The sequence below is a fragment of the Equus asinus genome, chromosome 25, assembly GCF_041296235.1.
Source record: "Equus asinus isolate D_3611 breed Donkey chromosome 25, EquAss-T2T_v2, whole genome shotgun sequence".
Taxonomy (NCBI): Eukaryota; Metazoa; Chordata; class Mammalia; order Perissodactyla; family Equidae; genus Equus; species Equus asinus.
Window position 1 is genome coordinate 50,018,399 of NC_091814.1, and position 12,216 is coordinate 50,030,614.

The following is a 12,216-nucleotide window of genomic DNA, read 5'->3' on the forward strand; positions in this document are numbered from 1 at the left end:
ACATGAGAGCAAAGGAGAGACAAGTCAGGGACAGCAAGCACTGGCTCTAGGACTAGGAGGAAGGCGGTACCTTGAAAGGAGGTAGGGGGCCCGAGAGGAGGAGCAGGTTCTGAAAGGCCTGCAATAGAGCTGTTGGGGCTGGAGACCATCTGAGAAGACAGTGTCTCTGTTTTGGCAGGACATTCAGGCAGTTGTGCCTTTGGGACTGGAGTGCAAGTGAGGAATCCGGGCTGGAAAATCGAATTTGGAGGTTGCAGTCAAAGACGTGAGAATGGATGATGGGTTTGTTATCTATCACTACATAACAAATTACCCAAAACTTAACAGCTAAACACAACAAAAGTTACTATCTCACGGTTTCTGTGGGTCAGAAATCCTGGAGTGGCTTAGCTGGGTGCTTCTGGCTCAAGGTCTCTCATCAGGTTACAGTCAAGGTGGCACCTGGGCTGCAGCCTCGTGATCCTGCACGGGGGGCCGCAGCATCCACTTCTATGCTCGCTCACATTGCTGTTGGCAGGAGGCCTCAGTTCCTCACCAGGTAGGCCTCTCCATGGGGCTGCTCACAACGGGGCTTCCCCCCATGTGAGCAATCCAAGAGACTAATCTCAGAGTCACATGCCATCACTTCTGCCAATGCTACTGGTCATACAGACCAGCCCTGGGGCAGTGTGGGAGGAGACTACAGAAGGATGTGAATTCAGGAGGCAGGATCTTTAAGAGCCATCTTGGATGCTGGCTACCATGGGTGAGCCCCCCAAGCAGCTGTGTATATCGCGAGAAAGGTAGGGATCTGTAGAAAGAGCACTGGGGCTCCCATGGACATGGGGCAGAAGGAAGGAAAGCATCCAGCAAAGGGGGAGGAGAAACAACCAGAGGGACCCAGGAGACCCAGGGAATGGCAGTGTGGCTGCAACAAAAATGAAGCCAGGTCCCGGAAAGAGAGCAGAATCAACATAAAAGGCTGCAACGATAGAAATGGAAATAAACTGTGAAAAAAAGCAAGGTTATATTGAACTTGGGGTGAACTCTGTTCTTGGTTTTTGTTTATTTTTAGCAGATTTTCCTTTTCATTCAGTCTTGCTGGTGCTAATACAAAAGCATTCTGACTTCCCTGTCCACAGCTAGCTAGATTTGGGGGGAAGGTGCCTAGGAGAGTGGGAGCTTGTCCGGGAGCTCGCTGGACTAAAACACATCCACAGATAACCTGCAATGCACGCCATTGCCCCCGGGATGCTCAGGGGGCATCGACTAGAACTTGTCTCATTTTCCACATTTGACGTTTTTCCACTTTTGCATAAGGCAAAAAGATACAAAGAAGAGAGCTCTTTCTTTTGAGACAGTTTTCCCCCCAAGGTTTGGCTACAACTTACCAGCACTGGGTTTTTAAAGGACAGACTGTTCTCGCTTAAAGCCAAATTGCCCGCTTTACGTGGATGTGTGTGCTTGCCTCCTGGCATTCTCTCGTCACTTAATTTTGCTGGTGAGAGATCATAGTTCCATCTTTAAAAATAAAATATATTGTAATGCTTTCTTAATTAAAAACCCTTTGAGCCGTGCTTCCTGAAATCTGTTACACGGATTTAACTGGTTGGCGGGGAAGGGATTTTCTGTTCTCTGTGGAATGAAAGAATTCAGAAAGGAAATGAATAGATGAAAATGTCCCAGTAACGAAATCCCTCTCTTTAATAATGCACTTCGCACGGAGTTATTATCTGATGAGGATTTTTAGGCTGCTTAATTTTAAAATGGTTTATGATGAGGATTTTTAGGCTGGTTACTTTTAAAACTGCAGATGAGAAGCAGGCTCCGAGGACTGGAATTTTGCTCACACGAGAGACATTTGCACTTGTGAAGGAAGGGGGGATGACCTTGTAGGGACCTGAAATTGGCCACCCCAGGATATGTCTCTTTGGCATCGGGACTGTTTGGGGCTGATTGCTTTTGATAAACTGGGACAGGGAAGGAGGCTCTGGGGAATGGAACTTGCCCTTGTTGGGACACATTTACATTTGTAAGGTAAATCTCTATCTGTAAAAGGTGCCTCCCTCTCTGTACCAGGAAGAAGAGGAGAGATGACCTTATCCCTAGAAACTCTTAATGGGGAAGGCAAGAACTTAAGTTGGTTGCTGTCTGGCAATCTCATGTAACTGATTTAGGGTGGTGGCTTCTGACCTTCACTTAATCCGATTTGATTCTTGTCTAAAAGTCATGGGATCACCCAATGACCAGACCCCACCTGCACTGATACCATTTTAACTTTTTTTCATGTTCTTTCCTTTGTCTTCATAAAGAGATGACTCACATACCTATGCCTTAAATTTAGCCCTAACCCTCAACTCGGGGCAGCAGCAGGAGCTCTGACTGCCCGTGGGTCTTGTCCCCACACACCAGCTCTGCCTGCCCATGGGTCCTGTCCCCATGCCAGCGGGGGCAGCAGCAGCGGCTCTGCCTGCCCATGGGCCCTGTCCCCATGCCAGCGGGGGCAGCAGAAGCAGCAGCAGCAGGAGCTGTGACTGCCCGTGGGTCCTGTCCCCACGCACCAGCTCTGCCTGCCCATGGGTCCTGTCCCCATGCCAGCGGGGTCAGCTGCAGGAGCTTTCACTGCCCGTGGGTCTTGTCCCCACTCACCAGCTCTGCCTGCCCATGGGTCCTGTCCCCATGCCAGCGGGGGCAGCAGCAGCAGCTCTGCCTGCCCGTGGGCCCTGTCCCCCTGCCAGCGGGGGCAGCAGAAGCAGCGGCAGCAGAAACTCTGACTGACCATGGGTCCTGTCCCCATGCTATTCTACTCTCTAAATAAAAGAGCACTACTGCCAGATCTTAAGAGTCTGAGAAATCTTTCTTTCAACTCCTCGGCTCACCGACCCCGCATCATTATCTACTGGTAAGGTTACTTCACTTCAGTCGAATAAGGAAGAACTGACCAGTCACTCAGGCGCCCAGGCCCCGGGGAAGAGCTGGGTGCACACCCCGGCTCCCATCCCTACCGACGTGTCGTTGAGACTCAGAAACTGAATTTCCTCAGAAGTAATGTGGGGAAAAAATAATGTGGTTGAAAGGATGACAGGATCTATATGTAAAGCACCTAGTGTACAATCAGGACACTATAAATGGTGGCAATTTTATCAAGAAATGATTCTTTTTTTTTTGAGGAAGATCAGCCCTGAGCTAACATCTGCTGCCAATCCTCCTCTCCTTGCTGAGGAAGACTGGCCCTGAGCTAACATCCGTGCCCATCTTCCTCTACTTTATATGTGGGATGCCTGCCACAGCATGGTGTGCCAAGTGGTGCCATGTCCTCACCTGGGATCCGAACCAGCGAACCCCAGGCCGCAGAAGCCAATGTGCAAACTTAAATGCTACACCACCAGGCCGGCCCCAAGAAATGATTCTTAAGCCTTGCATCACCCAGCCATGTCTTGTAAAAATGAATTGAGGGGGAACTTTGCCCCTTGTGGGGTCGCCTTGCTCCACTAGGGGTGAGGATGAGTGGAAACAAGCACTAAAGATCCTGCTGTAGTGCTCCAAGGGCTTCCAAGCTCATTCTGTCATCTGATCTTCACGGGGACTTTCAGGGGCATTTTAAATCTGGAGAAACTGAGGCATGGCCAGTTAACCAAGGACACAAGGAGTGAACAGACCGTGTGGAGATGTCTAGGTCCCATCCTCTTTCTGCTATAGTGTACTGACTCCTAAGAGAGGAGAAATATAAGTGAAAAGTAAGATTGGAAGAAGCTGAATACAATTTTAACGTAAGTTATTTAATAATCAAGACAGATCAGGTTGACTATAAATCTTTCGCTCTTAGACTAAAAGTGATAAAATGGGACTATTTTAACAATCTTTTATCTCTTTCTATGGAAAATATTCTGCTTTTCTGTGAATTCTTCATGGAGGTCATTCTGAAAGTAAAGATCTGCCAGGAAAAATCATTATGAACTTAATATAGATCAGGACTAAAATTTGTGTATCATTTTGATGAGAAGGAACATAGGAGAGTGTGGGAGCCATGATGGGAGGAATGCTGGACTCAATTTTAACCATTCATGGATTGGCAAGTCACTTAATTTCCAGTTTCCTCCTTTGTGAAAAGGGGTGAATGGTACTTATCTCAGGATGATCATAAGGTTCGAAATGAAAATGAGTTAGTAAATGTGGAAATATGTTTGGGTACTAGGGACTATCCAAAGAGCAACATTTTATCCATTTGTAAACTTTCTCAGAAGCCAGAAGTTTTGGTTTGTATGTTTTTACACACCAAGCTCAGTATGTCCTGGTTCAGGGGTATTTTCCAATGTGCTGCTATTGTGGCGTGGGGCTCTCTGAGACTCTTCCTGTCCCTCTACTGAGTGCTGACCATTTATTTAATTAACGGTAGATCAAGGATAGCCTTGACTCCAACCAAAGATCACAAGCGGATTGTGCTCCACCAGTAATTTATAAACTTCCAGCATATGAGAAGCTATTGTAAATATCAAAACATTTCACGGATCCCCATGTGAATAGCTGTTGGGCTGGTCATATGGACTGATTGAGAAAATACGCTTTGGCGCATGGACTTCTGGGCAAAAAAAGCCCCAGGCTCTAACTCCTCTCTGAGCAGAACCACGGCTCATCTTTATTTCTCCCATTATCCCCCCAACATAGCCTTTGAGTGCATTTAAAAAGAAGTATGCTTTTCTTCTTTGATGCCAGCCGTGAGAAGCATTTTCTCATTGAAAAATGTAAATAATAAATAGGGTCTCAGAAAAACCTATAAAGGTCCATTTTACCTAAGCTATTCCTATATGGCTACTATGTATGAATTTTTCTTTTTTTCCTTTGCGTGGGTGAGAAGGGAAGCCCACATCATCCAGAAGTTGTCTCCATCTTCCCCTTAGCCGTTTCCTCCCCTAAAACCTTTACTAACAAACTGAAACATCTTTCCCATGACTAGCATGGTTCCAGGCACACAGAGGTTCTAGAAAAGTGACTTGATGAATGTCCCACAAGTTTTCCCTCCATGGTGAGAAACATTGCCTGTACCTGGTGAGGACCAGATTACTTTGGGGCACCAATCTAGAGTTACTAATCATCTCTTGCCAATTCATAGCTCCGTATAAGGGAGTCTTCTTTGCTCGTAGGCTTTTCTATTCTAAATAGCCCCCTCATCCTCCTGCACAACACCTAATTGAATGGATTAAGGTTGAGTTTCTCTCCCAAGGGCAGAACTGCAATTGACTACTGGACAACTTCTGATGGGTGTGGTCGATTTCAAAGAAGGAGATCAGGCCATCAACCCTCTCAAGAATGTGCTTTGGGAAACAGAGACTGAGTCAGTAAACAGAGCTGAAAGGCCATATACTGGGAGGTAGGCTTCGGCCTGTGGTGACCATAAGGGACGAAATTAAGCTCAAGTCAGTAGAAGGATTCTAGAAAAGTGAAGAATGGAGCAGATACATGGAGAAGCAGTGCCGCCACGAGTGAGATTTTGCAGCTGCTAAGAAGCAGGGAAAACAGTGTGCTTGGCTGTTTTTCTAAAAGGCCAGTTTCAGTTTAGAAGGATATTTACCATATTCTGCTCCTCTACTCCACTTCCCCACAGCCCTACACACACACTTTTTCCTCCAGGAAACTCAAATGAGATGAGAATCTGTGCCTTGAAAGTAAGATGGGAGAACGTCTGCTCCACCTCAAGAAGATTCACACCAGCCCTGGTGCAGCCTCAGGATGAGTCTTAGATTGCCCTCAGGTTCGTCCCAGACTCCCCAGTAACATCACGGTCACACAGCAGCTGCTCATCCTTTCTGCTCTGGTCCCACACAGGGTGGGACACATAATCCCACCCCATGGGGTGAACCCAAAGCGGACATCCCCACATATGTTTGGGCAAATCTAGTCTTCAGGTTGCTGGTCAACAGACTGGGTGGAGAAGGAACATCTGAGAACCTTTATAAAGTTCATTCCTGAGGACTTCCCGGCAACAGCATTAAGTTTAGAGACTAGATGGAATGGGAAGGCCTAGGAGTCACGTCCCAGTCCCGTAGACCAGCTATCTGACTTGGAATAAATCAGTTAATCGCTCTGCTCTGCAGTTTCTTCACTTGTCAGGGAGGAATTATGAACTTTGCCCGGCCTACCTCAGGGTTATTGTGAGAGGGTTATGAGGTGAGCTGTGGGAAAGTGGTCTGTAAACTCTTGGCCGGGGGTCAGATGTGTGTCTTCGGCCGGGTAATACAGAGCTGGGAAGGAGGAGGGTCAGCTCTGGGAAACGGTTTGGGCTGTGTCTGCTCTTGTTTTAGTGACGAGCGTTGCTCCTCACAGAAGCCGTACTTCAGGAGCCTGAGACCCCAGAAGGCAAGTCCATCAGGAGGAGCTAAGAGATGGAAACACGCCTGGCGTTTGCGCTCGTCCATGTGAAAATCCCGGGAGAGCAAACAGCGATGGAAAAGAAACTTTCCCCTTGTTTCTAATTTCAGGAAAAAATGATGAGAACCAAAGGTCAATGAATAAGAAAAACAGCTCAGAAAAAGACATTTCCAAATTGATAATTAAGTACCTCTTCCTGAGGAAGGGACTTCCACGTGAACTTGAAGGAAAAATGAGAAAAACATAAAAAGCACAATCTGGTCAAATCCCAAAGTGCATCATTATTTTAAAAAACAAAAGCAGACAGCATCGCTGTGCAGAGGTGAGCTCAGGAAAGTCAGGCTAGCAAAAGGCATAAAGATAACAACAAAATTCTCCAAATGCAGGAGCAAATGAGGACGGGGAGGCCTTAGTACGGAGGGTGACTAGGCGGTTGAGTGGGCTCCAGCATCTCTGTGTCTGGATCCAGAGACACACACAAGGGACTGGATTAAGTCTGGCTTTTATTTATTTATTTATTTTTTTAATTTTTTTTTTTTTTTAAGGAAGATTAGCCCTGAGCTAACTACTGCCAGTCCTCCTCTTTTTTGCTGAGGAAGCCTGGCCCTAAGCTAACATTGTGCCCATCTTCCTCTACTTTATATGTGGGATGCCTACCACAGCATGGTGTGCCAAGCAGTGCCACGTCTTCACCCGGGATCTGAACCAGCGAACCCCGGGCCTCCGAGAAGCGGAACGTGCAAACTTAACCGCTGCACCACCGGGCCAGCCCCTAAATCTGGCTTTTAAAGGAAAAATGAAAGCACAGAGTAAAACAAAAGACAGTTAAGAGGCACCTAGAACACAGAGTGAGTTCACCTCAGCAGGGCCTGTGGGCAGGGACCCGAAGGCCCTTTAGTAAATCCGGTTTTCTTAAGGAATCTCAAGAAACTCATGAAAGAGAACAAATTTTAATCATTTTAAATATAAAACAAATATGTGGTACATAATCAACTTAGACATGGGTAACAGTTTTGTAACGTCAGGCATACAAGGTTCTGATGGGTTAGGGATCATTCGAAATCCCTGCCCTTGCAACCCTGGCTCTTCAGGCCTCATCTAGGGCGGCCATCTTCACACAGGCCTGAGACTCTCTTTCAAAATGGGCTATTTTTTAGTCTTTTGAAGGGATTTCACTTTTACTTTCCCTGCTTCATTTCATATCTCCATACCTCCCCAATGGCCTGTGGAAGTCCTACTTCTCAATAGCTGGAAGAAAATCAGCTAAATATGCCATATAACAAGGTGTCGTGGGATGTTCATGGGGCTAGTGGTAGAATCTGCAGGCCAAAATTTGCCAACAACATCAGTTGATGATTTAAGTGTGGTTGACTTTAATTAGATGCTAGAGGACACCTGGAGCTCTCAGGACCCCACTGAGAGGGCTGTGGCCATACCCATTCAGGCCTCATGAAAGCCTTCCTCTGGGGCAGGGACATGCTCCTGGCTGTACTACAGGCTGCATCATGGGTCTGCAGCTGCTGGGTCCTGCCCTTGGAAGTCTCTCTCTCAATCCCAGCGGGAAGAGGATGCCCCAGTGCCCACTTCCAGCTCCTATCTGGACAGCACTGGACAACCTCTGGACCAGCGCTGGATGGAAGAGTTTGGACAAGTCTCTCTGGCTTAAGACCCCACCTTCCCTCCTGCTTTGGGCCAAAGTGGGGTGGGAGGCAGCAACAAAGAAAATAGATGTGTTTAACCTGAAAGTGATTCTGCATGCCTTGTCGTTAGGCACAACCTAAACATCAAGAACACAAGGCAGACCTGTAACCAAGTCTACAGCCCAAGTGCCTCAGCCGCTGTTAACATGCCATCTCCTTCAGTCCCATCACAAAGCGCACTTCCCCTCTGAAGCCTTTCCCATTGCCTTGACTTCTCCAGCACTTAGGTTACTCCAACAGCCGCATGCAGTGCTACAGCCTAAGAGGTCCTTGACTGTGAGGTCTTGTCTCACACATCTGTGTATGCTCCACAGCCCTTAGCACATAGTAGGTGCTTAAAAGGAAATCATTTGAATGATGAATCCGCAAAGAAACAGATGAAAGCTGCAGGGTGGAGGACGGTGCCATGAGCTCCCCTGGTCAAGACGGCTCGTTCTCAGCAGTCCCTTCCCTGGACCCCATTTTCATGCTGTTAAATTACCACTTAACGCACCACACTTCGCAGTAAGCCTCCTCATCCGTAGTGAAAACAAGGTCCACACAAAATAATCCCCTTTGGGGCCATCTGCATGTGCCTTTGGGGGAGGGGAGTGTGCCCCCAGCAAAGGTTTCCTCTCCAGCTGGGAGAGGCCTGCAGGCAGCCCCAGGGAGGGGCCCAGGGTGTCCTGAGCAGCCTAGAAGATGGGGCCACTGCTGGCTGGGTTCTCACTCCTTAGGGCCCTTTTGTTTTCTATTTCTGCTTGAATTATGTATGTATACAAGCATCCACTGAAAATTTTTGAGCACATACCTCTGCCAGACACGGGGGACAAAATGGCGAGCAAAGCCGTCACAGCCCTACCTTCGTGGAGGTGGCAGTGTCTCCTGGAAGAAATGCAGAACGTCAGTAGCCAAGCAGCTTAACCCAGCGCTAAAAGAACGGAAATAAACACAACCTCGAACCGAATTGCATAACTGATGTTCCTTCATAACACGGCCTCCCTAGCCCCCTGCTGCCTCCATCTTGCCCGGGAGGCCCCGGCCAGCGCCTGCCCTGCTGGCTCCAATACCAAGCATAACTCTGCGGTGGGCCCAACACACCCATGAGCATCTTCCTGGCTGCCAGGAGCAACTGAGCTGGAGACTCCCTGGCTTCAGGCTCCAGAAAGGAAATGGTGATGGAACACAGTCTAACAGCGAATCTGGAGTGGACATTGTTTCCTCAAAGGGAAAGGGGTCTCTGTCCAGGAGAATTCCAGGAGGGGGGAACCACAGGGGGTGGGGGCGCTGGCGCAGAGCGGGTCCTGAAAGGCAGGAAGGTAAAAAGGGCAGGCAGAAGCTGACCAGATGTTTACTGCTGTTTCCTGGGCTGGGAGTTTCCTGTGTCTTCCAGTGAGCCCTTTTCTCTGTTTTTAGGAGAAAAATTCTATTTTTCTAGGCGGTAGTTTCATAAAATCTCTGTAGAAACTCAAGGGTATGCATGAGTTTTCCTTCACTGAAGACCTTTATTCAATGGGAATATAGGAAGCTAGCTCATTTCCCGGAGCATCAGTTCCTGGAAGAGGTGACTGGAGTCTTTCGTGTGTCTCGAGCAGCCACTGGGCACCTGGGTAGACTCGGCTTATGCAAGAAGGTGGGAAAACTCAGAATCGGGCAACCTCAGTTTTCTTTCTTGTTCTGCCTCTCGTTTGCTGTGTGACGCTGGGCAAATCCCTCTCCTCTGGGCCTTAGTTTTCTCTTCTGCAAGTGCCCTTGCGGCTCTAGCATTCCACGAAGGCTCTGAGAGGGAGATGCTGAGAGGTGCGCGGCAGCAGGCAGAGTCACGCAGCTGAGGTGCAGCCGGGTGGTGGTGGTCAGTCGGCGAAGGAAGGCAGAACGTGGGAGCTTGATCCGTCGGATCACACTAGGCTCCAGGGGGACGAAATGATGGGGAACCACAGTGACTGAGGAAAGCTCAGTCAACCAAACGGCCACATTTTCTGTCCCTACATATATACAATGGCACTTGCCAGGAACTGTAAAGAACATTGAGAATGACCGGTGGAAGATTTCGCCTGTAGTTCAAAAACTAGGCGGGACTTGGGGCTGCCCAGTGGCATAGCGGTTGAGTTCCCCTTCCACTTCGGCGGCCCAGGGTTCGTGGGTTTGGAGCCTGGGTGCAGACCTACACAGCACTCATCAAGCCATTCTGCGGCGGCATCCCACATACAAAACAGAGGAGGATTGGCACAGATGTTAGCTCAGAGCCAATCTTCTTCACCAAAACAAAACAAAACAAACAACAAAAGCACTGGGCTGGACCAAGAGAACATGGCAGGGATTGTTACACTCTTCACCGCTGACCAGCACCCGCGTGGCTCAACAGTGACTGCTCCTGCCATGGACTGGCCTACAGCTTAGGGAGATGAGGAAGAAGTGAGGGGCTGAGAATGAGCGAAAGAGGCAAAGATTCATTAGAGGGCAGTGGGAATGACTGGAGAAGCCATAGGAACTATCGAGCACGTGCTCCTGGATTATATGGGGCCGTGCTGTGCCGTGGAAGGACATCAGTTCAGGGGGAGGCAGAGGACCTGACTTCGGGTCCTGTCTTCTTCCTTTATGAGCTCTGTAATCCTGCAGACTGCAGGCAGGAAGATTACACCCATTTCTCTTCATCTGAAACTCTCTTCCTCCCTGGCGTTGGCAGCCCAGGAGCTACCTTAATCCTTTTAACAGAAAGAAAACATTCCTAAGGGTAAAGCCAGACAGACTTAAACCTAGTTCTTGCTGACGATAAGATATTTAAAAAAAAATCACTTCGATAACGTTTATCATCTGATTCAGGAACTGAGAACAGCACCTTTCAGTCAGCTGTAAACAGACACCCATTTGTAAATGTCTCAGGTTCAGGTCTAACTTTAGAACCAATCAAATAAGAACAGACTCTTTAGAGCAAAATGGGTTCTGTTTTCCAGATCTCGATTTGAGACTGTGGGGCCACATCTGAAATATTTACTTCACAGATATTGGCGATGTTGCTGGTGCCAGATGACGTGCACTTGCTCAGGGGCAAACGTTATTTAGAACTTCCTGATGAGGTCGAGGCACACGCTCTCATTTCCATGGACTTTCCACAGTTCTTCGTATGTTTGGTGAGTTTTTTCAGTTGTTTTTGTTTGTTTGTTTGTTTTTCCCTTTGGGCTGATTAATGTAAAGCAGGGATTATTAACCTAGGGCCCAGAAAGCCTGTGAATTTGGATGGGGGAAAAAGCACATCTTTGTTTTCACCACCCTTTAACTAAAATTGAGGATTAACATTTTATTCCATTATGGATACAGCCAAAAATCCAAAGTTGTATTAGTCACCACCAGCAGAAATCACAGACATCTTACTTTCCATCCCAATTGTTGCAGAGACCATGAGATAGTGTTTACACTCAGAACTACTTTGAAATTATAACCCCCGCTAGACTCTGTAATTTTTTTGTGTGTGTGTGTGTGTGTGTGTGTGGGCGGGGAGAGATTGTCCCTGAGCTAACCTCTGTGTCAATCTTCCTCTATTTTACGTGGGAAACCGCGACAGCGTGGCTTAACGAGTGGTGCCAGGTCTGCATCCGGGATCCAAACTTGTGAACCCGGGGCCGCCAAAGTGGAGTGCATAAACTTAACCACTACACCACCAAGCCAGCCCCTAAACCTTGTTTTTACGTGTTAGTAAAGGACATATATATTTCAAAATTTTTAATATTTTGATAATTATATTTCAACATATGTGTTTCCTTTGTAATCCTATATATTGTTTACATTTGAAAACATCTTCCTGAGAAGGGTTCCACAGGTTTTGTCAGTGGGGGTCATGGCACGCGCATGGTAAGAACTGATCTTGAGGCTAACGTCGGTGTTGACGCCTGAGATGCTAGACTGGAATTGGGAAGGTCTCCCAAAGACACACCCACACTTGTTTGAAGCTAGGAGCCAGGGAAGAGTTCTGCTTCCAACACTTCCAAGGACTGCTGTTCCCTGAAGCCTGGCGGCATTTTGCCCTTGTGTTCTTGCGGCCCGTTATGTGTCTCTGTCACTGCTACAGCGACAGAGGTTTTGTGTCTTAGGCATGTCTGTATCCTACTTCCTAGCACAGTGCCTGACACAGGGCAGGTCCTCAACCAAGTTTGCAGAGTAGATGGAAAGATAAACTAGAAATAAATCCTTGTTG